The sequence below is a fragment of the Excalfactoria chinensis genome, chromosome 4 (assembly GCF_039878825.1).
Source record: "Excalfactoria chinensis isolate bCotChi1 chromosome 4, bCotChi1.hap2, whole genome shotgun sequence".
In the NCBI taxonomy this organism is placed as follows: Eukaryota; Metazoa; Chordata; class Aves; order Galliformes; family Phasianidae; genus Excalfactoria; species Excalfactoria chinensis.
The window spans coordinates 31,473,173-31,492,329 of NC_092828.1; the positions used below are offsets into that span (position 1 = coordinate 31,473,173).

General features: G+C 35.5%; 1 protein-coding gene across 3 annotated transcripts in view; it reads right to left on the bottom strand.

Annotated features, from left to right (window-relative positions):
• The window catches only part of BMPR1B (bone morphogenetic protein receptor type 1B), a 233,994-nt gene that overhangs the window by 171,001 nt on the left and 43,836 nt on the right, over positions 1–19,157 (bottom strand). For all 3 annotated transcript variants that reach the window (XM_072334635.1, XM_072334639.1, XM_072334641.1), the window contains one exon: positions 11,841–11,911. The gene's annotated coding sequence lies outside the window, so the exon portion shown is untranslated. The remainder of the gene's footprint in view (positions 1–11,840; positions 11,912–19,157) is intronic.

Sequence of the window (19,157 nt, forward strand, 5' to 3'; positions counted from 1 at the left end):
TTTGGAAAACTTGATTATGCAGCATCTCCATTTCCCAGGGTTCCTGTTTATATCAAAACAAAGACACTCTGTATTGAGATCAAAAGCAGAAAACACCCTTAATAAATACAACTATGCTAAATGTACATGTTATACTGAAAGATCCTTCAGTTCTCATGTAACATTCTCCTGACCACTCCATGACTGCATACACACAGCTCTGGGACAGGACATTGTGGAAGCATTTTCTATGCAAGTACAGAGGCAGGTCTATGAATTTCTACCAAGTTCTACTGAAGTAATCCAGCACACACAGGCTCTTGCTTTGTTAATAAAAATGCAAAAAAAAAAAAAAAAAAAAAAAAAAAAAAAAAAAAAAAGGCATTTGAGTTTCTGCAACTTGCGCTTATCATCAACCATTAATCTTTCTTCTAGCTCTACCAAACCTGTCACAGAAAGCAGGGAAGGGGAGATGTTTTACACAAATACGAATGGTACCAGCCTTACTCAGAGGCGAAAAGCTTAACTTTCCCTGAAAGTCCAATCCATCTGGTTTTACAAATGCATACACTTAACTTTAATCTAAGCACTATTTACAAAAATACATACAGACATAAAAGAGCATAATAAATTAATAACTCACAAGAGGCCACAATGACTAATGAGAGATCTTACTCTCCTTTCCGAAGAACTGGCTCAAGGGAATTCAGCAGATAAGTTACCTAGGTTGACTTTCTGTGTTTCTGTTAAACCAAAACGTTGGTATATTCTGAACTGTCTGTGTGATATTTCCCAGCTGGACGACATCAGCTTTCCTAAACAATTCAGAACTTTAATGTGACCTTACAGCTGTCATCTTCTTTCATACAGCCAAGGGATATGCTTGTTAGTTTATACAGGGTTTATCTTGTGCATCAAATTCTCCTGCCTGAGCACTGATGTTGCCTACTTGTGGTCATGCTGCCAGAAGAGCCTGCAAAATCCTCTGCTGCCAATCTGACTGCTATTTATGGACAACAGCAAAACTGTAAAAAAAAACAGTTGTGCAAAACCCTTTATGAGTAATTATTGCATGAATAAGTGGGTCCAAACTAGATAAATGGGCTCTAAAAACTGTTTTAAATCTGCATATTTGGTCTGGATTTCTTTGATGGAAACTATCATGGGTGGGTATTTGGCTGCCAAATTTATAAATATAAATGATGACTATATCTGAGCAAAGGCTTCAGAAGTTCAGAGTCAAGACAACAGAATTCCCTGAAATTCTTGACAGTACTGCAACAACAAATAAATGGCAACTCTAGAGAGCTTATTTTCAAGTGCATTTATTGATGGAATGTTATAAAATTGAGATGAGAAAGTACTTTTTCATCTCTAACATAGATAAACCAATTGACATTCAGCAGAGCTTTTCACCTCCTACATTTCACATTGAAGGGATCACTTACTAAAATCTGCATGGGCTTTCCTGTTCACTTTAACCTAGACTGCAATGTGATTATATGTGGAATAAATGTGTGCACATGCATGTGCATTTGGAACATGACAATTATTTTTCCTCTCATAATTTTCTCATTTTCTCAACAGATTACATTTTCCACACAATCATCCTTTTTTTTTTTCCCCTTAGAGTTGAACTGCTTTAACCAGCCAGCATTTATCTTCAACAAACTTCACCATTCCCACTCATACTACAAGAAGCCCACAAATTGATTGAAACTTGAAAACATTAATATTTAAAATGAAAAGAAAGCAAAGGAGAAAACTTTTACCTTTGTTAATAGCATTTCCTAATATGAAATAATACCACACCATCAACTGATCTGAGTGTAGTTCAACAGATACTCCAATAAATCCCATATTCACCATCCAATTACACACAAAGACATCGCTGTCTTTCACCATATTCAGCTACACGTTGCAGAGTTCAGTAGCAGTTTACCATGACACCAGTTATACTGATAGATTGATTGATTGATATTATAAGAAAGATCATGCAATAAAATATTGAAAAAAATGATAATATTTTAAAATGGGAATTATCTTGTAGTCTGACTCCTATTTATGAAAAATGGTTACATTATGACAACTAAGGACAACAAGATTGGTGTTGGAGGAGCATTTGGGGGAAAGGAGAAAAGAAAGCTGTCCCTCATTAAGAAATGCAAAAAGTTTCATCTTTACTGTAATGAGAGGGGGGAAATCTCAAACTGCACCCTGACAACTGCTAGCTGACAAACATATTTCAATGCTGTTCAAATATTTAATATCAAATTGATATTAGTGTGTATAATATTCACTGTGTAGTAAAAATAATCATAAGCCACAGTTCATTGAGATGGTAACTGCAGCTTCATGTTGCCCAGTTACTCTACAAAGGTTGCAAAAAATTCATAGCACAGAAAAGCAGAAGAGGTACTGATCCATCCTTCTGCTACAAATACATCATAAGATTCTGAAAAAGAAATTTTATCTTGGTAGAGTTTATGCCAGATCGTGTAGCATCCTTCTTCCTGCATCTGTTAATAGGGCTGCTATAAATACCTCATAGTGCACTCCAGCAAAGCTGACAAAATCCAAGGAGGAGACTCTACACCTATGCCAGTGTTCCACACGGACAGAAGTGCTGTATGGTATTTAGAAGGAACCTCCTGCATTTCAGTTTATGCCTAGTGCCTCTTGTCCTTGCACTGGGCATTCAATGAACAGAACTTGGGTCTGTCCAGTTTGGACCCTCACTTCAGGTATTTGTAAACATTGATAAAGTCCATCCCTAAAAATAATAATTCATTCTTATTTTAACATATGTGAATTAATACAATAATAGTTCTAATAATTACCGACTTTCAAAAATTATATTGACATCATACAATCTAAGTCTCTTGGCTACTGTTAAAGTCAATGGGAAATTTCCAGTTTAACCCAGTATGGTACAGATTGGGTCTTTAACCTCCTACTTGTAACTCATTTAGTTCCAGCACAGGTTTAGCAAAATCCTACCAGCTTTACTGCACCACTTCATAATAAACTGTACTTTAACTGAAGCTAACTGAAAGCTGGTGGTTTTGATGAGTGTCTGCAATTACATTTTCATTTCCATTTGTCCACTGCACACACGAGTGCTGTAAATCTCTATCATTTTAAATAAGGTTTTCAAGGGTAGTTTTGGCAGCCAAACAGGAGCATGCACCGCTTTTGAAGTACTGTACAATCATTTTCTCACTCTCTCTGTTTTTAAATCTTTTGGACACAGATCTGAAAACCTTGAACAAATTCAATGCTCAAATAACTGAGATGACATTTTAATTGTAGCTTTTAACTGCATATAGACTAATGGAGGAAAACTGAATAAAAAGTTCTTTGAGTATACTTTCAGATAGAGTCTTTACGGAGACAATCTATTTTGCACTACTGAACTTCTATAGAAATGTAAAACCTATAAAATATCATTAAACACAACTAGAATGAAAAGTCTTTAAAATAAAATGTATGTGAAACATTATCTGTTACTTATAAGTGTTTTAAGTCCACGTATAATTTTATAACTCATGGCATTATGGAAATATCTTCGTAGGTCTCTGTACCTGACACCTATTGTTTAGTGTTTTTTTTATTCTCACAAAAGATCCAGCATACATATTCACGTTTGTATCTTTATATTGACAGAGCTAGAAATTCTCATAGGAGTAGCCATCAGGAAGTTTATTTTCTCACAGTCAGTGTTATGAACCTCATAAAAGATATTCTCTAGATGGTCTTTGTAGCAAAATCTTGCCATGTTTACATTTGTGAACATATCTTAAAAACACCGAAGGGTGGTCATGAAAAAAATAAATAAATAAAAATAAAAAAGGAATTCCCACATTGAATGGCTATTTGAAACTAAAAGGAAGTGAGAAATGTCTACTTAAGGCCCTGAGGCTCTCTTCAGTAGGTACCACATCTGCTAAGATTCTACCACTACAAAGAAGAGGGAAGTGTCTAGTGCAATTACTCATTTGCCTGTAAATGATAGAAATGTATCTGAATAACTGTACTCATAGGCTTTTTGTGTTTGTTGCTGTTCTGAAAGTGTAATGCTTTTTTCGTCACAAAGTAAGTGAAACTTTCTGTTGTTATGTCCTTCCAATATTCACTATATTTATTTTTTATTGTGCATTATGACATTTATAACAAAAATAAATGGCTAAATACAGCTAAATAAGTCACTTATTACAACTTCCTCTCACAAGAAAGGACTACAAAGACATTATGGAACATTAATTCCCACCTATCTAAGTTGATATTCCTAAAACTGTAAGCCCAACATCTAAAACTCAAGAACTGTAAGGTAAATTAGAGACATAAAATATTTGAAATCATAATGAAAAAAGCACATGCTGCAGATAACAAATAGAGAATTAATGCATAAATATTTAACACTAAAACTAAAAAGAAGCACGTATAAACAGCACTTAACTTTGATAACTATTTAAAGTAAAATAGCAATTTGAAGATGAATACATTGGAGGGTTTTATATCCAATTGTGAATAAATATTTTAGCTGCAAATAATTTTTTAGATGAAAGTTGTGAAATGGTGCGTCTACATTATAACTTTGCAGAAATTACATCTTACATATATTCCTGCAAAAGCTGAAAAACAGGACTGTAAGAACTAAAACTGAAAAATCATGTTCATAGCATGTAAATCAATAAAATGATATAACAGAGGAGAATTTCTGACCAACAGGCACCGATGGGTGTCATACTGCTGACCTCACTGAGGATACAGAGCACAAAATCTCTGCTGCATAAGGTTCTCAAATTTAGGATGCAATTTTGAAACCTGGACTCAGTGATTTAAAACATACATTCACCGATGGGAAATGTAAATAAGAAGACATAACTATTAGAGACGAGCGCAATGACTTGGACTTTTGACCAAAGACCAAGGTTTGGAGTCCCTGTTTTAGATTAGTTTGGTAAGTTGGGGACTGGTATTAAAACATTGCAGATTAGAACAAAATAAGTCCACAAAGAAGTCTGACTCGAAAATTTAAAAGAATCCCTTTCCTCAGTCCACTAAACTCTATTCTCATTCGGACTATATTTCTTAAGTTAAATATCTAATTTTTCTCCACAGCAGTGAAACGTATTTTTCACAAAAGTACCAGTATTAAGAAAGTTATATAGAACTCAGATAAAAGTTCTAAATATATTTTACAATATTATACAGAGCCTAAATTTATCTGAAGTCAGAGTGAATTCTCCAGACTGAAAGACAGAAAATAAATATCGACTTAAGAAACCAACTGATCCATTTGGAAAATACCTGCAAACATTTTATACTAGAAATTAAGGAAAATGCCAGAAAGTCTAGTATTTAATTTTACTACCCTTTTTGTTTGTTTGTTTTTTGTAATTCAAGTTACCCTGGCTTCCCAACTCTAATATCCTATTTTGAACAGGGCTTGAAATTTTACAGGCTTTATGAAGTTATAGTCCTAAATCCCATTACTGAAAAATGTGGTGCCTGATTCCAGAAGGTCTTTTGAAAATAACCTAGAAATAAAAATTTAAATATCAGTCCCAGCTGCAGTAAACCTCAAATACAGCTAGGTAACTTATTCCAGAATTGTATGAAGCAAGACACTTGGATTTAAAACATGATACATTGCCTGATGTAGGATTAGTTATTTGATTCCAAAAATTCACACAGGAAATGCAAACAGTCTGTTTGTTAACAAGGTGTACTTAGACATCTGTTTTGTATCTGCACCATAGGAAATAACTGTAAGTATAGATATAGATATAAATATATATACATACAAATATATATATATAAATATATATATATATAAATATAAATTATAAATATAAATATATATATATATATTTATATATATATAAAACCACACCAAAAACAGCAGAGGTGTCTTTTTTTTTCCCCTCAAAGATTTTAAAAAAAAAAAAAAAAGTTAAAAAAATGATAATAATTTAGGAAAAAAAACAAAAAACAAAAAAAAAAATACTAAGAAAAAGTTCAATATAAGTTTATTTAAGTAGTACCTAAGTAGTACCTTAAATATTAAATAAGGGAAGCAAGTTACAATTCACCTTTGAGATCTCAAGACAGCCAAACTCAAGCTGCTAGCTTAATCTTTGCTGGTAAAAGAAGAAAATACTAAGTAGCTAATAAAAGATTATTGCTCTCAGTGCAGAGCTTTTGAGAGCTCTTTGCCATCTTTGCCATCTCTAGAATGTATTGCTATTGTTAGTACTAGTGAAAAGTGAAGAAAAAAAAAATCACCATATTGTATCTTGTAAAAGACGATGTAGGGCATTTAAATTCTGCCATTGTCAAAGGTTTGTTTCCTTTTAAGTCATGTCTATGTATCTGTCAGAGAACTGATGTGACTCACTAAACATATTAATTTAACACATTTGTATATGGTGCTCTTTCCTAATTCTGTCAGTGGTCACTTCTTCAAGCTATTGAGACAGGGAAAAGTATTTTCAATTTGATCTCAGGAGCAGTCTCTCCTCCAGCAGTAATTTAACATGATTATATTCTGAGTTCCTTCAGTCTGAAAAACTAAATGTTTTCCTGGAATTTAACATAAATTAATGACTAATGATGCCATCACCAAAACAACCCCCTGAGCTCTCAGTTTCTTAGTCTCTCCTAAGGACAGTCATGAAGCCACAAAGACAGAGTACTTCACAGCTTTTAAACAAATACTGCCACATTTTAAACACATGCATATTTGCAAAAGCTCTAAGCCTCTATTGCTCAAACCACTTGTGGTTTCTCAGCACTTCTTTTTTGAATGATTGTGTCTTTACAAAATAAGCATGTTTGAGACTGAATTACTTGTGTGTCTGTGGGGAATAATTATAAAATTAGCTTGCTCTGATTTACACTTTGGGTTTTAAAAACATAACCAAATACCATAGCAGGTCTCCTGGAGAAATCAAAGTCTAACATGTCAAACATGGTTTAGCTCATGTTTGTGGACTTTGATTTTCTCAATGCAGCATTTTGATCTCTACGGAAGGTTTAATCCTTTTTTTTTTAAGTCATGATTAGCAAATAAGTATTTCCATTTGTTGGCTTCCAGAAACACTTGCATACATACAACATGCCAATAGGTTGTGCGATACATTATCCAAATAACTGAACTGCAGACAAAGCAGTGATAAACAACATGTGGTATTTCAAACCAAATTTTGCTGTTAAATATCTCAACGTCCCAATCACATGATGGTAGGCTGTGCTACCATTTCAAATAAATTCCCAAGAAATGTACTGAAAGTTCAGTTACCATTATTAAGGAGAGCAACATGTGGTTTATTTTAACTGTGTCCTTCAGTCTCACAGATTTCAAATTAGTACATTATCACAATGCTTCTACTTTACTATCTTGACACAGCACATTAAATGTTATTCTGGTAGGCAGCATTGATTGACACTCAATATTTTAACACTGTTATTCTGGAATCCAGTTAAAATATGCTTAGTCAACAAAAATGAACTCTTGCACAGCCTCCTATTTTACTCTTAATTTGCCACCCATCACCTTCTCAGAACTGGATGCGCAACTTCACACACCCACAAGATGTGCATTCATAATGAAAATTTTGCCACAGGAACAATGGCTTGTTTCTACTACCAGTGGCAAGAACTTGTTAGGCATCCTAGGAAGATTTTGCCTTTTAATTCAAGGCCAGGGAAGGAGCAAATAGTACTTTCTGTACCAAGATAAGGTGGGGTTAGATCCTGTACTTACATACTGCTTTTGATCCCTCAAGGTTGAAAAGATTAAGTTATGCTGCCCTTGCCACAGCACTTTGTTTTACTTTATTTCTAACTAATCTTTTCATACCCGAACAAGATTTTTCCTTTGGATGACATCAAAGCCAATACTTTGGGCAGCGACTTTTCCATGCACTGTGTGATTCCCTCAAGAGAATCCCATTCCCAACCTTCCTAAAGCTTTAGTTCTTCCAAGTTGAGCAATAAATCATACCACTAACCCCCCCATCTTTCCCTTTTCATCCCTTGCTAAAACAGCACTTTGAATCACACGTTCCCCTTAGGATTAGTTTGGCCCTCCCCAAATCCTGTACCTCACCTGTCAGCAGGGACTGACTCTTCCTCCCTACTCCTCACTAGCTTAAATTAACCATTACTCTTCCATTTTTCTTAAATTTTCTCAGGAGCTAATTCATTCTACAACCCAACATAAGAGTCAATAGAAAACACTGTACTTAAGAATCTGTACTACACATGGTGTACTACATGGTGAACTACACACTAGCACAGTTTTTCAACTGCAGTTAAATTTACCTTGTGGGTAATATCTTTTCTTCTTGGCTCCATCTCCTGTACTAATTGACTTATAGACATAAAAGACAACAACATGGTATTATACTGGCATTATACTTCGATAACTAGATCACAGTCAGTGAAAATATCTAAAATAAGCAAGTCAAGAAAATGTCTACCTGAAAAGTTAGGCTCCCCCAGTAAAACAAACATTTAAGCAGTATCAATGATCTGTTCATATTTAAGGAAAACAACCACCCTATTTTCCTTGCTTCATTTGTGATATTATGCATTCCTGCATTTTGTTTCCAAAATCATCACAGAGAAGGTCAAGCACCTTTGAGACAAATATTATTATTGGGGGTAGCCTTTGCTTTCTGACTCAGCCCTGTTCAGTGGGAAGAACAAGCAAAAAAGTTATGTGTTCTGCTGTAAACCAGACCCATATGAAGATTGCTTCTGCCCCAAGGAGTTCATGATTTTTAAAAAAGCTCAGGGAAAACCTTAAGACACACATGGGAAGGACTGTCAAGTTTGCACTTAAACTACATTATGATTTAAAAAAAACCTGCACTGTCAGTTATATCTGAGGGAAGGAAAAGACATAGGGAAGATGAAGGACAGTTTCTGACCCTCCTCCTCCCTCAGTCTCCTCTCCCAGGGACTCGAGTTATAATACTATTCTAAAACACTAACTTGGACTGCTCCCAGCAGAAAGCATAACTAAATCTGCAGCCCACTTGCATTGTCAGTTATCAAAGTATTTGTCCTATGGTTATATACAATTCTTAGAGTTTAAAACTTTCTGTGTATAACGTGGAAGCATCTAACATCAAAAATAGATCTAAATTAATTTAGTACTCAAAGGCAGCCTTTTTGTAGCAGACCAGAGGTGCAAGGTAGGGCATAGTTAAGATAGTTTTATTCATGAAACCTGCAGCTACTGCAAGAGGATTTAACCTGAAAGAATGGTTATGGTGCAGTGAATATGAGAGCTCATAAATTATAATGTACTTGTTTTTCAGTGATACTATTAAGTGATTCTACCTGGTATAGCTTAAGTTCCTCCCACAGATCTACATGAGCATTGACTCATAGCAGACAACCAAATCTGTCACTGATCACATTTGGGGATTTCTATCAATAAGCATAATTCTTAAACCCAGTTGTCTATTAATAAACTTGGAGTATGAATTCCTAGCTTCTACACCCCCACAGAGTAACCAATCCCATGCAAAGTGTTGCTGACCTGTTCTACAGGCTGCTCTGTACACCTACAGGGAACAAAACATCCCAGGGACTGCAAGCATATCTAATTTTTCCAAATACAGAAAGAAGTGCAGTGAGCTGTATCTAACCTATTACAGATATCACCAGAAAATGTTTAATGGATGCACAAGAACCATAGAGCAGTCTCCAAGAAGAAATAACTCTGATTCAGTGCAAAAAATAAATAAGTAAAATAAAATAAAATAAAATAAAATAAAATAAAATAAAATAAAATAAAATAAAATAAAATAAAATAAAATAAAATAAAATAAAATAAAATAAAATAAAATAAAATAAAATAATAGCAAGAGCATTCTGTTTCACTGCAGTTTGGGGCTTTATAAAGAAGCTGAGTCTTACAGTGGGAAGAAAGGTATTGGACACTAACCAACAAATTAACACATTATATACAGTACTATTATATATTTAAAGATAATTGAATTGAGTTCTCCAATGCAAAGAATAATAATAATAAAAAAAAAAAATTAAAAAGAGGGAAAAAAAAAAGAAAACAACTCAATTAGATTCTAACCCAGTAAATTCTCATTTCCTTCAACATGGGTATTGCCAGAATGAGATTAAGTTTAGGCCATATTAATTTATCTCTAAGTTATTATTAATACAGTTTTACGCATGTTAGCATAGCAGTTTTTCCCCCTGCATCTTTAGCAGTCTAACACTGAAACAGATTCCTTTGCCAAGGGTCCACAAGTCCTCCAACCACTTCAGCAGGAAAATTTCTCTCCCCTTTCAGGACTGATTCAGAATTAATTCACCCAAAAGCAGTTTAGCCTCTGAGATTATGCATGCTGAGTAAATAAAAAAGAACAGTGATAAAATGTGAACTTTTGAAATGAGGGGTAACAGCTTCATGAGATTCAAAAGGGTGGGGAGGAGAGCTGCACCAAGGTTCATTTGAAGGATTTTATTGAACTCAAGGGAATTTTTTGTATTATCAGGGAATAGGTGATCAAAGACAAACTGTAATTTCATAAACCAGTCAAAAAATTGAAAAGAAAATGTTTTTATCAAATATATATTTTTTCTGTATATTTTGCTAAGAAGGCAATGCAACTCTTAATGTCTATCATCCTATACAACCTTAAGGTTATGAAGTTTATAGCTCACTCTACTTCTAGTTGCATACTATAGTATAGTAAGCATCTGTAAACTAATAAAGCTGCATTCATACACTGTGTCATGATGCTGCTGCTTTATTGCTAAAATACTATATAATACTTCCCTAAGAGTATCTCAAAAGTTAAAGTTACATAGGCACTAACACAAAAATCTGTTATCATTTCACACATTGCCAGGTTCAGACAGAGTCTGCAGCCTTTATCAGTTGATAACTGCTAAATGGCTGTTCAAGTCCCATTGAATAGAAATTACAGTAGACTTGCAATAGAACTGAATAGATTTGCAGGGCCTACCTGAATGGTGCAGCATGCAGGACACACAGATGATCCATGTGTTACACGTGTGATCTTTGTTAAAATAGACCAAAACAAATCTTTGCAGTTGTCCAAGTTAAATCTAGCTATAGATACCTTTCAAAATTTGCCAAAAGGAGATAAGGAAAGCCAATGGCTTTGTGCTAATTTTGGCAACAAAATGTGCAGCTAGCAGGTCAATACTAAGTTACAGTCCGCACCTTTAAATGTTTCATACGTGTTCTGCATCAGTTATAGAAAGACATTTTAGCACAATGGAAAGCAAAGATCTTTGGAGAAAGCATCTCAGAGGAGACTTCTAGAATTTCATCCTCTTCACTATTTCCAATAATAAAAAGTGAAATAGGCATTTGCTACTTATTTTGGAAAGCATATCTCAATTAAAATAGGTCTTAAGACTCTTAGTTCTCATGCAGCAATACAGACCAAGCCTGTACATTTTCCTTGAGAAGCAGTATGGATAACTCTTATTTATTTATTTATTTATTTATTTAAGACTTCTCAGTGAATATGTGTAAGCATTACTGAGAATGGTTGGGTGGGCCAGATGAATGACAGATGGAAAATGTCTCAAGCTTCGATAGTAGAACAAATTGCTATCCACTTTGTCATGTTGATCTACATGTACTTGCTTATCTTCAGAGGTTTTACTGATACCTGTGGTAGAATTACACATTCCTTTCCCAATGCAACTTACGTTATCACATACTGAACTTACTACAAAGCACAGAACTTGAAAAAACAAACCCTCCATTGACAAACTTTCTATGAGCTCATGATAATGAACAGTGCCTTATCATATCAATAGATGCTGTCATGCTGTCTTACCTTTATCAAGCAAAGCTGAAATGTCCCTTTTTGCTTTTCAACTTCCAAGAACAAAAGAAATGAACTCCACCCTGTGGGCAAAGAAATTTTTTAAAATGATTACTGAAAGAAGATTTAATTCATTACAAAACAATACAGACCTTCCAGTTCTGTTGTGATAGGTAACAATGTAATGATATCTGGAAAAAATAAAGTCCATTGATGGTATATAATTAGTCCCGTATTTACTGCATGGTAAATGTTCCTTGAAGAGGCAGTGAACTGGCAATAAAATACTCAACAACACTATTTCATGAGGAAAATTATTACACTTTTATGTGTTATGACAGTTTATAGGAGAAGCCAGTAGCACTGCAATCTGCTGTGGAATCTTTGACTACACAGGTTTCTATCACATCTTAATAGGGGCCATGGAATAATGAAACAATGTGACACACATTATTAAAAATAATAGCAGATGCTCAAATAATTAACATCCCTGATGCACTAAGGATTATCCCTCCTCCTTGTTGCAATAAGCACAGGAAACCATACAATACAATGGCAGTCAGCTGAAACTTTTATGGCAGAGATCGTAAACCTCAGAGCAAGATCAACAGCCTCACAAGTAGTGTGGAGATCAAGATTAGTTTTATGCAGGGTTTTTGAGATAAAGTCATACTAGTTTTAATGAAGTCCTCAACAAAAAACAGTTTCTGACAGCTGTGAGACTGAAGACAAGCCTGGAGAATTATGCCTTGAGTCTGGAAGCAAGTGAAAATGAAGATGGAACAACAGCTACATGAGTATGATGAAGAAGATAAAGGAGAAACAATGTTCTACATTTTTGCATTGCAAGAAAAAACAATTTCACAATCTGAACAGAGGCACAAGAACGCAGAGAAAAGGCGAAACAGGAGAACCAGAGCTTTTTCATCTTTCACAAATCTCTATAATTAACCACTCCATTAGCATGCTAGAATGCAAAGGAGAAATTATTCATTCACATAGCTCATATGAAATCTTTACTATGTCATTGCTTATCTTATCTGAAGTAGTTTTACACAAATCAGCACCAATTCAAGAGTTGCAGAATTCCTATCCCTAACAGTGGCCAAATATTTATCATTTCCTCCGCAATATTGGAACAGCTAGAAATTTTGCAAGGTCATAAACAGAACTGATTTGCTGATAATGGTCTGATTCAAGTAGCTATCCTTTTTTCCTTTAGAAGATTTGTTGTCCTCCAGTTGTTATAATCTGATGTTTTGAGGGAAAAATTATTATTGTTTGTCACTAAAGAAAGTTTTTGCCACTAATCATATGCTTAGACTTCTACTTTTCTTTTTTTCTTTTTTTCTTTTTAAATATAGCTTATAATGACATCATTAGTTCACAGCATATGTTACAGTTCTCCTTCTGAGATAACTTCAAAGAAACCTGCTCATACTAGTCTTGTGAACATTCCTGTACAGAAAGTTAACCAATAAAATGAATTGTGATGTTTTGCGTTTTCTTAACAGAGACAACCTGCTGATGGTGAATACTCCTCCCAAATAACTTCAGCCATGACATCCTGGAGTCCTCATGCACCTCTGATATGCATTTCCCAATGAATTAAAATTCAAAACACTTACTGACTTTACCTCCCAGAATCATTAAGCAGATTTTTTACAGGAAAGATGGGAAGGGACTTTTTATAAGGACATGTAGTTACAGGATGAGGGAAAATGTCTTTAAATTGGAAGAGGGTAGACTTAGACATTAGGAAGAAATTCTTTACTTGAGAGTGATGAGACACTAAAACAGGTTGCCCAGAGGTTGCAGATGCCACTATCCTGCAGGTGTTCAAGGACAGGCCGGACGAGGCTTTGACCAACCTGGTCTAGTGGGAGATGTCCCTGACTGTAGCAGGGGGCTTGGAACTAGATGATCTTAAGAATATGTTCCAATCCAAACCATTCTATGATTCCATGATTCTATGATATTGAAGACTTCCCTTTTCATTGCTGAACTTCTTCAGAAGGGACTGAATATTGGAGATCCAACTCTTCCACTTGCATCAGGTTATGCACATAAGGTCATATCCTTTCTGAAATACTCAGACTGTGTTTATAGATCCTAGTCTGACATTTATGCAAAGCTACAGGTTGAAAAGGTTGTTTTTTTTTTAAGCTACTTGATATCTGACCACTCCATATTAGTATTTCAGAACACTGATGTGCAATATCACTGCTCTGCTTCGCTATTTCCCTTTCAGTCCTGCAGACTGATTCCCCCCTCTGAGAGGGGGGAAGTCTATCCATTGGCAACAAGTCTTTGCAGGATTTCTTACCTGGCAGCTACTTGGCAGTACAGCAGGTTGTTCCCCAATAAGGGGCATAAACCTCTGAACTCAAAGGAATACAGATCATAAACAAGCACAGCAATTCCAGGACTAAAAACCGAACTATAATATATACTTCAATATTAATGTAAATCCTACTCTAAAGTCTAGGCTAAAGTAAACTTCTCTTCTGGAGCAAAGGCTTTAGACTCATAATAAGATGACTTACAGGCTCAAAAGTAATACCTTCAGCTTTTATCTCAACGGTGATCATTTTCCAGAAAACCTAGCTCAATCCTGTGCTCCCAAAGAGCGCTTGATTTGTGCCTTCTCATGGGAAGTCTATGGAGGAGAGGATGGTAACATCATCCACAGACAAAAGCACTTCAATGCAGAAAATGCAAACTTCATGGACATATATTGATAGAATGAAAGAAAACAACAACAACAAACCATGTCTGAACAGAAAAGGCAAAGGTCTTGGATAAGCATAAAACAGTTTGTTTCGTTTTTTGAACTTCCAAGAAGAAGAATTTGCCCATGCTGAACTAATGTTAAACATGCAAATGGAGGTATATTCACTATAGACAAGGTAGGTTTGCAGTCTTGCTTTAACCATGACACTGCATGTATCCTTCCAGCTACTAAAAAAGCATGCTTTTTGTTCTTTTCCTTAATCTATTTCACATTTCATTTTCTGATCTAAAGGTGACACTGAACAAAAAGTGTTTCAGCTGGCATTTGACCATATGCTACCAGTATGGGCTGAGTTAAAATGAAGAAAAAATATTATACAACTTATTCTCCAAAGGACAGAAAAGTCTAGAATGTATTGGGAAACAAATACAGAAAAGACACACAGTACAACTTCTACTGTGTTTCTGCACACAAGTATAACCAAGATCTGAAATCCCTGTACCTGATCTCATAATTGTGCATAACCAAAACAGCAGCCAAAAAGGTCAGTACCTATAAAAACATGAAGATTATTCATCATTAGCATTCACTCTAAATTGCAAAAAATACGCCTATAATCCAGACCAAATTTATCATTCCTCTTAAACTCTGCAAGCACAGAGAAACTTCACTCTGCTCCTTATATAATCAGGGATCTCGTGAGTAAGCTGATATTATGGCAGCAAAATGCTGGGAAACAATACAGTAGCCATAAAAATGTAATATTTCATAAGATAAGGAAGCTGTTTGCCATGACTGATATTTCTGCAGACTTCTTAAATTAAGCTGAATAATATTTCCATAGCTCTCCCGCACCTTCCATCACAGCAGCTCTTTCAAAGGGAGTTCCCCATTGGGAATGCCAGAGACAAAGCGGGACCAGTGCTCTGCAGGCTGGCGCAGGAGGCTGCCCTTTTCCCCTCGCCCCATTTATCAGCCTTGCAGGCAAAAGCTGAGAAAGAGGCACAGATTGGAATAATTACACAGACAGTTGGGGCCTTATTAAACAAATTGCTCAGGATCAGTAGTATTTAAAATCTATTGAGAAAATGAATAGAAGCCATCAGAAAGCTTGTAAGATTATAGAAAAGTGCAACAACATGAGGAGCTGCAAGGTTTCACGATGCAGCCGGTTAGGCAAAAAGACTGGATTCTAATGAAAAAGTCAATGAGCAACTCTTTTGTAACACACGTAAGCACAGCATAAATAATATGCAATTTGACTGCAGAAACATAATTTTACTCTACATCAGTTTTCATCAGTGGGTTTAGTTTGCAAATGTCAGAAAGCTATGATAGAACGAAACTGATTTAATGCATTTGCAATCATTTGTATCTACACGTTTTATCAGGGAAAAATATGATTGCAATAAAGAAATGAAGCAGAGTAAGCACATAATGTTGACTGAAAAGACAAAAGGACCCCATCTGAAACTGAATTTTATACCATAAAGCTTAGAACTCAGGCATTCTTTCTTATCAATGCTTGATGCATCCGGGATATTCTCTACTTACAGCTTATATATATGTTACTTGTCTTAGATATGCTAAAGCTTTCCTGGGCAGTACATACATATTCAATACTTTCCTCAAAATCATTAACATAGGGTTCTGTCTCCTTGCACATACTGTTTTTTGTGGTGGTGGTCCCAAGATCCTTAGGATGAAGTCAGAACTCTTCTTTACCATGTTCACTGGGCAAACCCAGTATTCATGGATGCTCAGTTAGCTCCTTACCCTGATCACACAATGTATGATTTCACAAAATTAGCTGATTCAAGCTGAACTTCCTTATCTACCTGATATAAAGAGATCAGTATATCATCGTTATCTACTTGCTGCAAGAGCAAAGATTCTTTCTGTTTTCTAAACAAACTGTGAGGCTCAATGAGAGGCTCAATCTCTCAATGAGAATTAGCAACCTTAGTAGTACTACTACAACCTGTATTAAATCCACTTTTCCTCCCCTTTTAAACTACCTGTTTTTAAAATCGTTTCATTCTTCATGTAGGACAGAATCATCCAAAATTTCTACAACACCACTTCAATCTTGCAATCTTATAGTGGAATGTCAATGAAACAAATGAAAGACTCCAAATTAAAAAATATATAAATAAGAAGGAACAACCAGAAGGCACAAATAAATCTTCTGCTGAGGAGAATCTAAACTAGACTTTGGAAAACAGTGGTTCCACAGGAAAGCAGTCATCAGTGGCAAACCGTGAAGTCTTATATCCCATGCAGTATCAAACAGAAGGGAAAACTACAGCTCACAGCACTGGCAAACCACTATCTTGCCTTCTCAGAATAAATTTCCTCCATAGTTTTCCCAGGTACCCTAAGGCTCCCAATGTTTATGTTACCAGGAAAATACAGAGTCTTTTCCTACAACATTCTTTTATCATTACAGAAATAAAACCACTGCCACTTTGCCATAGACTGAATTTCAAACCATTTCAGTAATGCTCTATTCAGCTTTTCTGTAGTTATAGTGCTGCAAGTTGTCTGAGAGACTCTCCAAGGTGTAGGCATTAAAATTAAGGTTGATCTCCTATGCAATGAAGTCTTTGTCTGCTTTGGTTTGTCCCTTCATTCTTACTCATACTTTCCCACATCCACAGTTAATGTGCTTTTTATGCACAACACTCCATGCTATCCAGCCATTTACACACTGAGCCATTTCGGATCTACATTAGGACAAGCATCTAGCTAAATATCCACTGTGAAATTTGATCCACCTGTTTTCAAGGAAAGTACAATATATTATATATGTGTGTGTATACTTTTATATGTATGTTTGTATATATACCTACATATAAACACGCATATATATATATATATATACATATGTCTTTTGGACATGCAAATATTTTCTTGGTGCAGCAAGACTAAACTACCATTCCAATCTGAAAGGCAGCTACACTCTCATTGTTAAAGACACAGAATGCACTGGGTTTCAGTATATGCTGCAACTGTTCCTATGCATGCAGAAATACTGCAAGCCACAAGAAAGCTTCCTCTGCTTCCCCCATGTAGCCTGTAGGTTCAATGCAGCAACTAAACAGCAGCTGACAAGCAGCAGGACTGGAGTGCAAAGCTCTTGCAACCCTTTTGTCATTCATCCAGTCATTCATCCACCTCCTGAACTGCACATGAAGCATGGGGACACCTCTCTAGTAGAACAACTCACAGCATCATGAAGTCATTGCTGTTCCTCTTGTCTCCACAGAGGAATTAACTACTTACCCAGCATACCAGTGGGAAAGGGTCCAGAGCAGTGGCTTCCACTTATCTGCTATCTCCCACATGCTTTTACCCTGGTCTGTAAGCAGAGAAGCTCAAGAAGCTGGGTTGAATGCATAGTTGAGGAAAATAGGTCAGATTTATCCCAGAATTAAATAATTATAAACAAATGAGATGACAAGGGAGGCCACTGTTTAGCATTATAATTGATTTTTTGTTTCGTTTTGAGATTTTGGAGAGTATTTTGCTTTATTTTGCTTTAAGAGCAAATCATAAATTCTATAAATTCTCAACTGCGTAAGACTTTGATTTTCAAAAGGCTGATGAACAGCTTCAATACACACTTAATAATCCACTCCACTTCAAAGGGTTTCAATGCCTTCCTATCAGAAGAAATGCAGTAACACCGTATTTGTTCCCACTTCATGGAAAAGAAACCAGGATCGTAAATAAATGTAATTGCTTAAAACACAGTCAACCTTTAAGTATTTTCTATGAAGTTCAAGTACAAACAAATATCCCCCAGGTTTACATGACTCTATAGAGACTAATCAGCATAGTCAATATTGGAACGCTGTATTCTAGTCAGTCTTGAAACACTCCGGTGTTGTTTTTCGTGGAGAAGTGATAGAAAAAAGGTACTACAAAAACCACGTGTATTGACATTGTGAGTCACCTGTTTACACTTCTTAAAGCAACTACCCAGGTAGGTTTGAGGCAGGTAAGTTTAAGGGAAGACCACAAAGTTACATTTCAGAGGAATAAGGTTAAAAATGTAACTGTGGCATCCACCTACACTTAACAACTGAAGATTTATTTCCAGTCTCAGACACAGACAAGACTCAAAAGACCTATTCTGTTCTCTACACAAAGACCGGCTGGCACTACTGGTAGAAATGCCGAGACAGTGCAACTACATTTTCCACATAGAGTTTATGGACACTTTTAATAGAGATGTTGGAAAAAGCAATAGTTACATACCAAAAATCAGAGTATTACATGCTCTAAGAAAATGGCTTCAATACCTACACCAAGGCACATTTGAGAAGACAGACATGGAATTATGGGTTGTTGATGGCTAAAGCACTTAAGAATATTTAAAGCACAAAAGAGTACTTGATATGTGCACTGCCAACTGAAAAATGTGTCAACGGTTTCTCTTCCAAACACATGCCCTGTGCTTAAACTTGCAATCTACCCAACATATGTATAAGGTCTCCTGGAAGAGCCACCTTTACTGCTTAATCTGTAATTTGATATTCAGACAGTAGGTTAAAACTAATATTACCCAATAAGCCACCTAAAATCCCTTC